This window comes from Palaemon carinicauda, chromosome 7 (assembly GCF_036898095.1).
Source record: "Palaemon carinicauda isolate YSFRI2023 chromosome 7, ASM3689809v2, whole genome shotgun sequence".
NCBI lineage: Eukaryota > Metazoa > Arthropoda > Malacostraca > Decapoda > Palaemonidae > Palaemon > Palaemon carinicauda.
In genome coordinates, this window is record NC_090731.1 from 112,835,902 (window position 1) to 112,850,113 (window position 14,212).

The following is a 14,212-nucleotide window of genomic DNA, read 5'->3' on the forward strand; positions in this document are numbered from 1 at the left end:
AGTACGGGATTCATTCAGTTGTTCGCCACGGAGAGGCTGCTAGTGCGGACACAAAGGCTGCACTGACTTTGTGAAGAGCTTTGAAAGGATCGTGCAGGAAGAAAGCTACGTAGAGCAGCAGGTGTTTAATTGTGATGAAACCGGGCTGTTTTGGAAGAAGATGCCCAGTCGAACCTACATCACCGCCGAAGAGAAGAAATTGCCTGGGCATAAGCCAATGAAGGATCGGCTGACTCTTGCCCTATGTGCCAACGCTAGCGGGGACTTTAAAGTGAAGCCCTTACTGGTTTACCATTCTGAGATCCCTAGGGCCTTTAAGGCACACAATGTGGATAAGGACCAGCTTCATGTTTTCTGGCGATCCAACTCGAAGGCCTGGGTCACTAGGCAGTTCTTTGTCCAATGGGTTAACCAAGTTTTTGGTCCTTCTGTGAAGAAGTATCTTCATGAGCAGAAATTGCCTTTAAAGTGCCTGCTATGCCTTGACAATGCACCCGCTCACCCCCCCGGACTTGAAGATGATATCTTCGATGAATTCAAGTTCATAAAGGTGCTGTATCTTCCACTGAATACCACCTCTATCCTCCAGCCCATGGACCAGCAAGTCATCTCGAATTTCAAGAAGCTCTACACCAAGCACCTATTCAAGCAGTGCTTTAATGTCACGCAAAGCACAAACTAAACTTTGCGTGAATTTTGGAAAAGCCGCTTTAACATCGTGCACTGCTTGAAGATCATAGATCAGGCTTGGGTGGGAGTAACTCGACGGAGACTGAATTCTGCCTGGAAGAAGCTGTGGCCTGATGCAGTTTCTCCCCGAGATTTCGAGGGTTTTGACCCCGAACCTGATCCCGTGGTGGGTGCAGCGGAAGACGTAGAGGAAATCGTCTCCCTTGGCAAGTCCATGGGTCTGGAGGTCGACGCAGATGACATCACGGAACTCGTCGCCGAACATCACGACGAACTTACCACAGAGGAGCTCAAGGAACTCCATGCTATGTCTGAGCACTTGAGTGATGACGAGGAAGGGATCGAGGAGGTAGAACATGTGTTAGGTTCGGCGCAAATAAAAGAGATGTTAGGAAAATATCAAGACATGGTCGACTTCATCGACAGATACCATCCAAAAAAATTGCAGGTTTGTCGTGTAGTTGCGCAGTTCGATGATGTTTGCCTAACTCATTTTCGAAACATTCTAAAAAGCCGTACCAAGCAACTTTCTATCGATGGCTTCTTTAAAAAAACTACAAAGCGAACTCGTGATGAAGAGGAAGGAAGTGGTTCAAAGAAAAGGGCAAAGAGTGAAGAGAAAAAAATTCAATCAATTTTAAGTGGAGAGAGTGAAAGTGATTAAAATTAATCATCAAAAAGAAAAAAAGAAAATGTAAAAAAAAAAAATATAAAATATAAAAATAAAAAAAATAAATGAGCTAAGTTAGGTTAAAGTTCACTTAGTGTAAGTTAGAATAAGTTACGGTAGTGTACGTTTATCGTAGTCACCCTCTCTACCTCCTCGCCACCTGTCCATCTCCTCTCTGCGTAGCAAGACCAATACCTGCGCTGGACTTTCTAAGGTAAAGTGACGCTAAAAACCCGTTTCTTATTTATTATTTCTTGATAATTATTCTTTTTTACATGTCTATTATCTAATTTAGAGTGCATATTGTCATGCGTAATTATGTGTAGTAATTTATTAAGGAGTTATCATAGGTTTTTGGGCTCAACCACGGATTAATCCTATTTCAATGTATTCTTGTGGGAAAATTCGTTTCTACATCCGAACATTTTCTACATCTGAAGTCGGTTGTGGAACGGATTAAATTCGTATGTAGAGGTACTGTACTGGGTGAGATTGATTTTAATGCTTTAGCATAGGTATTTGATTTATTTAATAATCTTTTGGCATGTCCCACACTTATATGTTCTAAATTCGATTTGTTGAGGGCAGCTTCCTCCAACTTATACAGCTCGCCGCTCTTGTATGTGGATTTATGATTTGAATATGAATTTAAACATCTGGCTCCAAGTACACATTCTCCATGGTAAGATTTGGAGCAAATACCACACACTTTTTCATTTTTGCAAACTTTAGACGGGTGCCCAAATTTAAAACAATTAAAGCATTGCAGTGGCTTCTGCTTGAATGGTCTTACTTTAATCATTTCGTTTTCTATAATAATATGGAAAGGTACATCAGCATCCTGGAACGTAAGGATTATCATTGATGTACCTGGGACTTTGTGAACTTTCCATACATTTAGTGGACACATGCCCAGTATCTCCTCCTCTGTAAATTCATACAGATCTCGGTTAAAAACTACTCCCCTTTCGTAGCTGAAATTTAGGTGGGGTTTGACATCTAACTTAATATCATCATTAGTTATTTTCATGTTGGACAGTATTACAGACTGTGTACTTGATTTGGCATGGATAAGGAAACTATTTTTTCCAAAACGAGATATATCGCCCGGTGCAATAGTTCCTACTTTCTTCTGAATTAATCAGCATATTTTAAAGTAGTTCCCTGTAACCACATTTGATTCAGCTATAAGCCACACTGGTGGTTTTGTCTCTCTCTGGAAAGACATAACTAAATCCGCGTCTTTTTCCAACCAATCGGCAGGCCTATATACATCGAAGTCCTTTGGTACCTTATCACAGAGAGCCGCTGCTACATTCAAGTAATTAATTTTAATATTATTCATGTTACTGCACTAAAAGCTTCATCATAACTACTGTAAGATATCCATGAATGCCATTTTTCATCTTCAAGTTTCATCCTTATTTCTTTTATACATCCAAAGCACTCAAATGCTTTAAATAGATCATCATAGTTCGTCTCTATTGAAATTTGGGTAACATGAAGGATTCGAAGTTTCCTCGTGTTACCCAAATTACTTTATTTTGAAATATCAGTAGAATGGTCGTTTCCCATTTCAAGGTCATCAACAGAATTTTCCTGATTTAAATTAGCAGAGGTCGTCAACAGTGCCGGGGAGGGGGGGGGGGGGGGGGAGGCAGCATATCCAAGGGATGGGGAGTCAGTGCTTGAAGGGTCCATATTTAAGGGTGGGATTTTCTTTTTGTTTTTTGTTGGTTGTTTTGCTGGTTTACCTTCTTGAGAATTTTAAGAAAGTATCATACGCTGGAAAGGAAATTTGCAATCTCTACCATCGGCAATACTTCCCAGATGGTCCACTCCATACCCTACCTAAAGGATAGCATCAAAATAGATATAGAGGCACAGGTGTAAGCTAAACCCACCTGTTAGGACTGAGACCAAGAAAATATGGAATCATCCTCCCCATATCTGTAATAATGGGCTTCCGGCCAGAAGCCGAGAGTCCCACCTCAAGGATTGGATCCCCCTAGATTCCCATGACCCAACCCTTGAGAGTAGTTCTGCCAAAAAGGTCCAAACCATCTTCGGGATGGCTGAGGTCATCCAATACTCTCATATATAGCTTTGAATGCAAATACCTGCTAACTGTGATCCCTTCTCCCATTCATCTAAGCTGGCAGTAATAACGAATGTGGAAATATCCAAGCCATTTAAATAAAATAAAAATAAATAAATAAATAAATTAATGAACAAATAAAATATACATATATATATATATATGTATACATCTACATATATATATATATATATATATATATATATATATATATATATATATATATATATATATATATATATATATATATACAGTGAGCCCTCGCTACTTCGCGGTTCGACCATCGCGGATTCACGACTTCGCGGACTTTTTTCATTAAATACGGCATCCGATTTCATCAGCAAACCACTATTTTTGGGGGAAACATCATTTTATTCTAGAAAATTGCTACTCTTTAAATAGTTAATTGCACATTAAGAAAGCGTGTACTTTTGTTTTTAAATTTCGGGTGTGTTTTAAAAATCGAGTATTGTTGACTTCTTTTTGTTTTACTTTTGGCTGTGATCAGATCAGCTGACGTCTAGCTGCCGGTCTCAAGAATATGCGCGTACGAAGTATTGCTTATACCATTTATTAACTTATTCAAACCATCTATACAGTTGATATTACATAAGCACCAATGTGTTATAACCTATCATATATTTTTGTTTATTACATTTAAAACAACTCTCTCTCTCTCTCTCTCTCTCTCTCTCTCTCTCTCTCTCTCTCTCTGTGGGCTACTTTTCACTACCTCTCATTTCTTACCTCTATCTCACTGGCAAATGAAATCTTTGTTGCTTCACAAAGTTTCATTTATATTGAAAATCAATCATGATTCAATTTTCCTTACTTTCTCCAATCTCGCACTATGTCACATCGAACGTTATAGCGGTAACTTAATTGTTTGACAACTTTAAAAATCGGCCTAGTACTTGCTTCTTCTCTACCTTTTTTTTATTAGATGGTTTCATAATTGAGGGTAGTACAAGTTGACTTATAACTGAAGTTAGGAAAAGTATTTTGGATATGGAATGGAGAATCATCTTTAGTAACAGTTTAGAATTATCGTAAATTATCATTCGGTCATTAGCGGCAGTTTGTTATTGTTGATTAAACGCCAAAAAAAAAAGAAAAAAAATTGTTTTCCTGCTTTGCTACGTATGTAGGATTTTATATAGATATGGTAAATAATATTTGTAATAACATATTTACTAAAAGCTTTTAATATACAGTAATTACTTATAACTTTCATCATGAGCGTTTAATGCCTTCGTTTGTTTATTACGATCGAAGATGGAGCGTACAGTAAACGAATGGAAGGTTTCCGTTTCAGGCGGCGTCATAAAGAAAAACATTATATAAATGGCATTCATTTCATTTATTTGGAAGTCCTGAGTAAAATATTGGTAATAACAAAATCAACATATAATCAATACTTGGTAAGATTGCTGTCGATGCAAAAACTAACCTATACACAGATGTGTAAATGCGTCTGTTTCTTCATTATGATCAGAGATAAACGTAAACAAAACATTGGTTGTCATTTTTTATCGTGCTTTTTGGCGTGTTTAGGAAACGCATGATATAAAATCGCCTTTAATATTTGTGCCTGTTTTAGTTTAGGGTACTGTAGTACCTGCATTAAGTGTTCTTTACATTAAAGGGTAGTTTGTTAACAGTACTACGTAAAGGGAAGGTCTTAAAAGTTTAAATATACATGTTAAATAAATAGGTAAATATGGTGTCCCTACTTCGCGGATTTTCAGCTATCGCGGCCGGGTTTGGAACCTATCTACCGCGATAAACGAGGGTTCACTGTATATATATATATATATATATATATATATATATATATATAAACTTGAGAAAATAATACCCAGAGTTAGGACAGCAAGAAAAAAGGAAGTTGATAAAATTAGGAGAAGGTTGAAGTAATGTTGAGCACAAGAAATTGAGGAAAGGGAGAGAAATTTAGATTCGAACTTGGGGAGCAATTACCCCAACTTCGAGAGCCCTCTTGCCAGTCACAATTCTTCAACAATATGAAGAAACCACATGACTGCATCAAGGCATTCTCTCGTTAAGAGGGCTGCCATGATGTTCAATTTGTTAATTTTAATACTACTAATATTACTAATGGCATTAAATGCTTCATCATGACTATCAAAGATATCCAAGAGTCCCATTTTTAATCACCGAGTCTCATCCTTATTCCCTTTATCGATCCATAGCACTCAAATGCTCTATACATATCATCATAGTTTGTCCCTAATGAAATTTGGGAAACATGAAGGATTCGCAGTTTCCTTGTGTTACCCAAATTGCTAGATTCTTTAACATGAGTAGAGTGGTCCTTTTTAGTTCGAAGGTCATCACCAGAATTTTCCTTAATTACAGTAGCAGAGGTCGTCAACAGTGCCGGGGAAGAGTCAGCGTATCCAGGGGATGGGGGTTTGTTATTTGTAAAATCCATAAAGCAGGGGTCAAGAAAGGGTTTGATTAAGTGAGGTTTACCTGCTTGAGAATATTGAGGCATCATACGTCAGATAGGAAATTTGCATTCTCCACTATCGACACAATGAGAGTATACTTCCCAGATGGTCCACTCCATACCCTACCCGAAGGATAGCATCAAAACAGATATAGAGGCACAGGTGTAAGCTGAACTCGCCTGTTAGGACCAAGACCAAAATAAAAAATGTAATCATCCTCCCCATATCTGTGATGATGGGCTTCCAGCCAAAAGCCAAGAGTCCTACCCCAAGCATTGGATCTCCCTGGATTCCGAAGACCCAACACTTGAGTATAGTTCCGCCAGAAAGGTGCAAACCATTTTCGGGATGGCTGATATCATCCATTACTCTCATATACGGCTTTGAACACCTCCTCCAATTCATCGAAGCACGTATAGTAATAGCTCAAAGATCAGATGCCCCAGAACTTGAACAATTCTGTGGTCGGACAAGTTTTTGAACATTTTTTACCTGGAAATCACACAAAAATTCAGAATTAGAACCACTTCAAAGAACAAGTATGGATAGGTTTGCTTAGCAATGGCGAACGACATCCAATACAAAGATGACTGACCCAGTTTAGGCTACACATAGCTCTCACCAAGTTCAGACCCGCAAAACATTATTTTGTTAGCATTTTTGTTAATTCTATTCATTTTAGTGGTTTTAGTGTCTTTTTTATTGTATTGAAAAATGCTAGTTCAACAAAGAACACATATAATAAAGACAATCAGGGTAAAAAAAAATACCAATGTTACTATGTACAAGGTTTCCTATCACTAAAAGGTTGACTTCCTTCTATATTCATTAAGTTTTAACCTCAGGAGAAACATTATGTTGTTTGAAATAACATTTTGCAAAGACTCAGTTATTCCCATTCATATTCAGTCAAATGCGGCAGGGTATCATTAGTATCCTAGCTTAATATTAGCTCTATGTTCAATGCAAATAAAATGAAAATAGGGTAAATTATAATGGGAATTTTCATACTTAGTAACTGTTCAGGTGTGAATCCATCTTCACATGTAAACTGGAGTGAATACTGGGATCTCCATGGTTGATGAGTCAACAATGTTCTCAAATTCAAAGAGGCTTCCCCAGCTAACAAATAAGGGGAAACTATAGGATCTGAAAAATAATAAGATATAAAAAATAAGTACAATATTTGTACGCAGACAGAATTTTTGTGAATAGTTACTAATATTCTTGAAGCATAAACTACATGAGCTTTGTGAGACCAAACCTTTACATTGTTGAACAATTTCCAACCCTAAGCCCCTTGTCTAGACTGTGATTGCTTCAAAAGCCTGATTGTTTGTTACCAGTCATGGAACCCACGTCAGGTAAAATATTTGTAAAAACTATCCTCAATTTTTGGTTTAAGTCACCTTACAAACTAAAACTCAGTGTCACCCATAAAATATTGTTAGAGGAACATATTCCATAAATTTAGAAAATATACAAGCACATGCTGTATGTAGTTTAGTTTGATAAACATATATAGACTATCAAGTTTTCTTAAGCATACTTATTTTCTTTTAGTAATAATGAGCGACCAATGAAGCTCTATATATTCCCATTTTGCAAGTTTCTCATTTGAGATTTATATTACCAACCTAATTCCATAACAGTTAGGACAAGTGTCAGAATAAAAAAAAAAAAAAGTTAAATGGTCAAATCAACAAGAGAAATCACAATCTAAAATCATGTAAAAAAAAAAAAAAATTGTTTCAGAAACAATGATATACGGGGAATTTTTTTATCCCCGTTTCAATCTCAAAGTTATTACCACAAAAATACATGATATTTACAGTAATTCTTACTGAAATACACAAGTGAAAAGAATAAAAAATAAGGCAACTGGTAAATACATTTTTTTTTTTTAAAGTTATTTGTATTTTTTCTAACTGTAAAGTTGTGTAATTCAATAAGAGTACAACTTCAATGATGCTGGAAACAGCCATAAAAACTTTTAACAAGGTGATAGTAATAGCTGATGGGTGGCAGGTAAGACCAGCCCACCCGACAGGCCACCGAGCTCCAACTTTAACCTTAAACCTAAGTCTTGTGGGGTAATTGGAGGATGGGGAAGGTACACTAAATAAAACTTATGAAAAGTTGCTCAATCATGCGTATTAACTGTATCTAGCGTCAGGTCTAGCAAATAACACAGCAACTGCGGGACCCCAAGGAAGGGAAAGAAAAAATAGGTAAAAATGACCAGTAGATCTTATCTCTCAATATACATTATCTTATACGAGATATTTCTTCGCCCCTGAAGGAGCTAGGTTTTCTTACACAATCTGTTAAGTAGCTACAACTGAACCAAGCATGAAGGTATCCTAGGACCTTTGGGAAAATACAATAGGTAATAGGAAGCCAAGGTTGTCTCTTGCTACTAGACTCTCGTCTTCAAGACCTGTGCCACTGACAGGTTTCCTGAGAGCAAGGATAGATCAATATTTCTGACTTCGTAAGGTTGAATATGGTTGCAGGATAAGCATGTTTCATTGTTTCACAAAGCCCAAAAAATAATGTTCATGGATTCTGGTCACAAACTCTGGAACCAAGGTGAAGCAGACCTTCCATCCTTCAGAAAGACTTGTGACACAGGAAAAAACATGCCGTTCGCTTAAACACTCCACCAAGGCTAAGGCTACTAAAGGAGTCTTGAGGGATGGAGCCTTATATGTATCCTGTTTCACAGGCTCGAGAGGGTCTCCTAAGAGACCTGAGGACTTAAGAGACATTCCATGCAGCTTGAGTTCCCGAAGGAAGGCAAGACGGTTCCAAGCTCCTCGTGAGTCTTGATAATTATTATTATTAATACATCCTCAGCTATAGCCCTAGTTGGAAAAGCAGGATGCTATATGCTCAGGGGCTCCAACAGGAAAAAATAGCCCAGAGAGGAAAGGAAACAAGGAATTAATAAACTACAAAAGAAGTAATAAACAATCAAAATAAAATATTTTAAGGACAATAACAATATCAAATTAGATCCATCATATATAAACTATAAAAACTTTTTTTAAAAAAAGGGAGGAGAAATAAGATAGAACAGCATGCCCAAGTGTAACCTCCAGCAAAAGAACCCTAATCCAAGACAGTGGAAGGCCGTGCTACAGAGGCTATGGCATTAACTAACACTAAAGAACAATGGCATGATTTTGGTGTGTCCTTCTCCTTGAAGAGCTACTTACCCTCGCTAAAGAGTCTCTTCTCTCTTCACCAAGAGGAAAGTAGCCACTGAACAACTACAGTGAAGTAGTTAACCCCTGGAGCGAAGAAGTGCTTGGTAATTTCAGTATTGTCAGGTGTATGAGGACATAGAGGAATGTAGAAAGAATAGGCCAGACTGTTCGGTGTATCTGTCAGCAAAGACAAAATGGGCCGCAAGCAGAGAGAGGGATACAATATAGTACTGTCTAGCCAGTCAAAGGACCCAAAAACTCTCTAGCGGTAGTATCTCAATAAGTAGCTGGTGAGAAGATTTGCATATAATAGTCTGAACACTTGGTTCAAGAGTTGAGTGGTATCCTTCACCACAGAGATTGAGGAGCTTCCACGATGAAAGAAGATTAGAAAAAAACTTGATCCAGATGTCATTAAGCATGTGGATGCTTGGGAGTGACCAGAGTCACCCTGAGCGCATATTATTATTATTAACTATTATTATTATTATTATTATTATTATTATTATTATTATTATTATTATCATTATTACTTGCTAAGCCACAACCCAAGTTGGAAAAGCAGGATGCTGTAAGCCCAAGGGCTCCAACAGGGAGAAATAGCCCAGTGAGGAAAGGAAATAAGGAAATAAACTGTAAGAGAAGTAAAGAACAATTAAAATAAAATATTTCAAGAACAGTAATAACATTAAAATAATGCTTTCATATATAAACTATAAAAACTTCAAAGAAATAGACAGAATAGTGTTCCTGAGTGTACCCTTAAAAGAAAGAGAACTCTACCTCAAGACAGTGGAAGACCTTGGTACAGAGGCTATGGCTCTCCCCAAGACAAGAGATCAATGGTTTGATTTTGGAGTGTCCTTATAAGAGCTGCTTACCATAACTTAAGAGTCTCTTCTACCCTTAAGAAGAGGATAGCCATTAAAAAATTACAGTGCAGTAGTTGACCCCTTCATTAGTCACAGTGTTGTCAGGTGTATTAGGAAAGAGGAAAATATGGAAAGAATAGGCCAGAATATTCAGTGCATGCGTAGGCAAAGGAAAATAAGCCGTAACCAGGGACAGGGATCCAATGTAATACTGTCTGGCCAGTCAAAGGGCCCAATAACTTTCTAGCAGTAGTATCTCAACGTGTGGGTAGTGCCCAGGCCAACCTACTACCTATGTCGTTGATGGTTTGTTGGGTAAAAGATAAATCCCTTAACTTAATAATTTCCTTTCTACTTCGCCTTGAAAATGAACTGGGACCCCATAAGACTTTGACCTCATGGGATTTGTCTGCTCAATTTCAATGCTAAAGAAAAATTGATCAATTATCTGAGATGGCTTGCCTCCAATGGCAATTGCATCAGAATAATTATTAAAATTGTTATTAAATGCAGGTTGATATTCTGTTGGTCCTTGTCCCTAAAATTGCTTAATCAAGCTCTGATACTAATGAGTGTGTGGAGGTTTAAACCAAATACACCTTACATCAGGGATTCTCATTTTTTCATTATATAATTGTGATAGTACACTTACACAGCAAGGATAACCTCCAGTATTATTATTATTATTACTTGCTAAGCTAAAACCCTAGTTGGAAAAGCAGGATACTATGAGCCCTTAAGACAGAATAGTGTTCCCGAGTGTACCCTCAAGAAAGAGAACTCTAACCCAAGACAATGGAAGACCATGGTACAGAGGCTATGTCACTACCCAAGACTAGAGAACAATGGTTTGATTTTGGAGTGTCCTCGAAGAGCTGCTTACCATAGCTAAAGAGTCTCTTCTACTCTTGCCAAAAAGAAAGTGGCCACTGAACAATTATACTGCAGTGGTTAACCCCTTGATAGAAGAAATATTTGGTAATATCAGTGTTGTCAGATGTATGAGGTCAGGGGAGAATATGTAAAGAATAGGCCAGACAATTTGGTGTATGCGTAGGCAAAGAGAAAACGAACCGTAACCAGAGAGAAGGATCCAATGTAGCACTGTCTAGCCAGTCAAAGGACCCAATAACTCTCTAGCAGTAGTATCTCAATGGGTGGCTGGTGCCCTGGACAACCTACTAGTAGCTTAATATTTCTAAAACAACGGACCCAGCTATACTGACATTCATCAAAAAAGCAAGGAGGAGTTCCACTTATCCCAATATGCAGACACCCCTAAAATGGTGAAAATGTACAAAAGCAGAGGATTCATGATTACAACATATTACTTTTATGTCATCAACTCGTGTCTCACACACTCATAATATGACACTCTTAATAGGTTACCAACCTCAATGTATGAAACTGATAGTTCCCATAGTACATTTTTGTATTGTCCATATATATATATATATATATATATATATATATATATATATATATATATATATATATATATATATTTATATATATATATATATATATATATATATATATATCAACTAGCCCACTGCAGAACAAAGGTGTCAGACATGTATAAACTGGCATAGAAATACCATAAACAGATGTGAGTGGAAGGACATGTCTGAGGCCTTTGTTCTGCAATGGGCTACTTTTGGCTGATGATATATATACAGTATGTATGTGTGTAAATATATATATATATACATATATATATATATATATATATATATATATATATATATACTGTATATACATATATATATAAATTATATATGTATGTATATATATATATATATATATATATATATATATATATATATATATATACACATATTCAAATAAGCCATATATTTTTGATAAATTAATGTCTGGATACTCTTAACGACCTCGGGATCAGAGCCCCAGGCAAAATCACACAAAGACCAGAGCTTGTGACCGATAAGAAGTCGAACCCTGGTCCGGCAAACTTGTAAAGACAGTCACATAACCACTTGGCCACTTTGTGTGATTTCGCCTGGGGCTCTGATCCCGAGGTCGTTAAGAGAATCCAGACATTAATGTATCAAAAATATATGGCTTATTTGAATATGAAAAACCCATCTAAATGTGCAAAATTTATCATTAATCGAATGCCAAGTAACAAACTACCAATTAGCTACGATGGTGAAGATGGGTTGATTTCAACTCTATGTACAAAAAACCTGAATTCGACAGGTATAAGTACAGAAGAATTGTCGTTGACTTTTATCTTTCTTCGTGGCCAAGAGGTTAAATCACCGTCTATACAACTTTGCCGGACCGGGGTTCGACTCCCGGCCGGTCACAAGCTTTTGTCTTTGTGTGATTTTGCCTGGGGCTCTGATCCCGAGGTCGTTAACAGAATCCAGTCATTAATGTATAAAAAATATATGGTTTATTTGAATATGAAAAACACATCTAAATGTGCAAAATTTATCATTATATATATACATATATATATATATATATATATATATATATATATAAATCATCAGTCATAACTAGCTCACTGCAGAACAAAGGCCTCAGACCTGTCCTTACACTCTCATCTGTTTATGGTTTTTTATGCCAGTTTATACCTACAATTTTCTTAGTTCGTCAATCTCTTTTGTAATCTCTAGGGACCCATTCTTTTATTTTTAATAAATATATATATATATATATATATATATATATATATATATATATATATATATATATATATACACACACACACACACACACACACACACACACATATATATATATATATATATATATATATATATATATATATATATATATATATATATATATATATATATATATATGTGTGTGTGTGTGTGTGTGCATAATTCTCAACATTACCCATTTCATGAATGAGGCAGTTAGTGCACGTAATCCATGTACAAAATATGCAGCAATTTGCCCAAAAATGTGTATGGATTCTTAGAGGTTGCAAATTCACAGATTAAGCAGCATATTTCAGGAAATAGTGAATTTGCATGGTTCCTGAGCCAGGCAAATCAATTACAGTGGCACCATAAGCAGTTAACATCTTGATAATGAGATCTAGATATTCGACTACTGTACTTATAAAATTCAGTTATTACTCAAGAGATGTTGTGAAATAACAAGTTATACAAAGTAAATGTCAAATTATCCTTACTATTCATAGTTCAATAATGCAATTAACCTATAATCATCTATTGATGATGTTTCGGTGAGGAGACAAATGTTTCTGTAGCATCATGAATCGAAGTCTCTCAGCCCACTTGGAGGTGTGGATGGCAACTGTTCAGGCAATAAGCATCTACAATCGCTATATCCACTATGCCTTGATTTTGCGGATGCAGCGCTTTTCCATGGACGATAGTCATCATGACTACTTCTCTTTCAATTAATTAAAAACAGCACCTTTAAACTCTTGTCCATTACCACTTTGCAGAATAGTAGGAGCACCTATCACGGTGAAAATGAAAATAAGATTACTGTATAAGTGGTTTCAGCTGCCATTCAAGACTTGAGAAACTTCGTGAAATGATCATGGTAGTTTAGAATGTTGACAAAATTCGATTTGGGCTGGATTCCATCTCAGTGAGATCTACACGTCCCTGGGGGTCATTGTTATGAGTCTTAAGTGGTTATACTACTATTTCTATGTTAAGTTTGCATTTTCCTTTTGACAAACTTCACAGTTTGAACCGAAATAATTTATCATCTTTGAGCAATATTCATATATTTTTCAGGCAAACATAGCCTGGTCCTTTTTCTCCACCATCTCCTGTAGAGATATGAGCCTCCATAATTGTCAAAAATATATATACTGTATGTATATCATCCTCTCCCCTATGCCTATTGATGCAAAGGGCCTCGGTTAGATTTCGCCAGTCGTCTCTATCTTAGTCTTTTAATTCAATACTTCTCCATTCATCATCTCCTACTTCGCACTTCATAGACCTCAGCCATGTAGGTCTGGGTCTTCCAAATCTTCTAGTACATTGTAAAGCCCAGCTCAACGTTTAGTGAACCAATATCTCTAGGGGGTATGCAAAGAGCATGCCCAAACTATATCCATCTACCCCTCATCATGATCTCATCCACATACAGCATTAGCGTAATCTCTATTATAGTTTCATTTCTAATCCTGTCCTGCCATTTAACTCCAAACATCCTTCTGAGGGCTTTGTTCT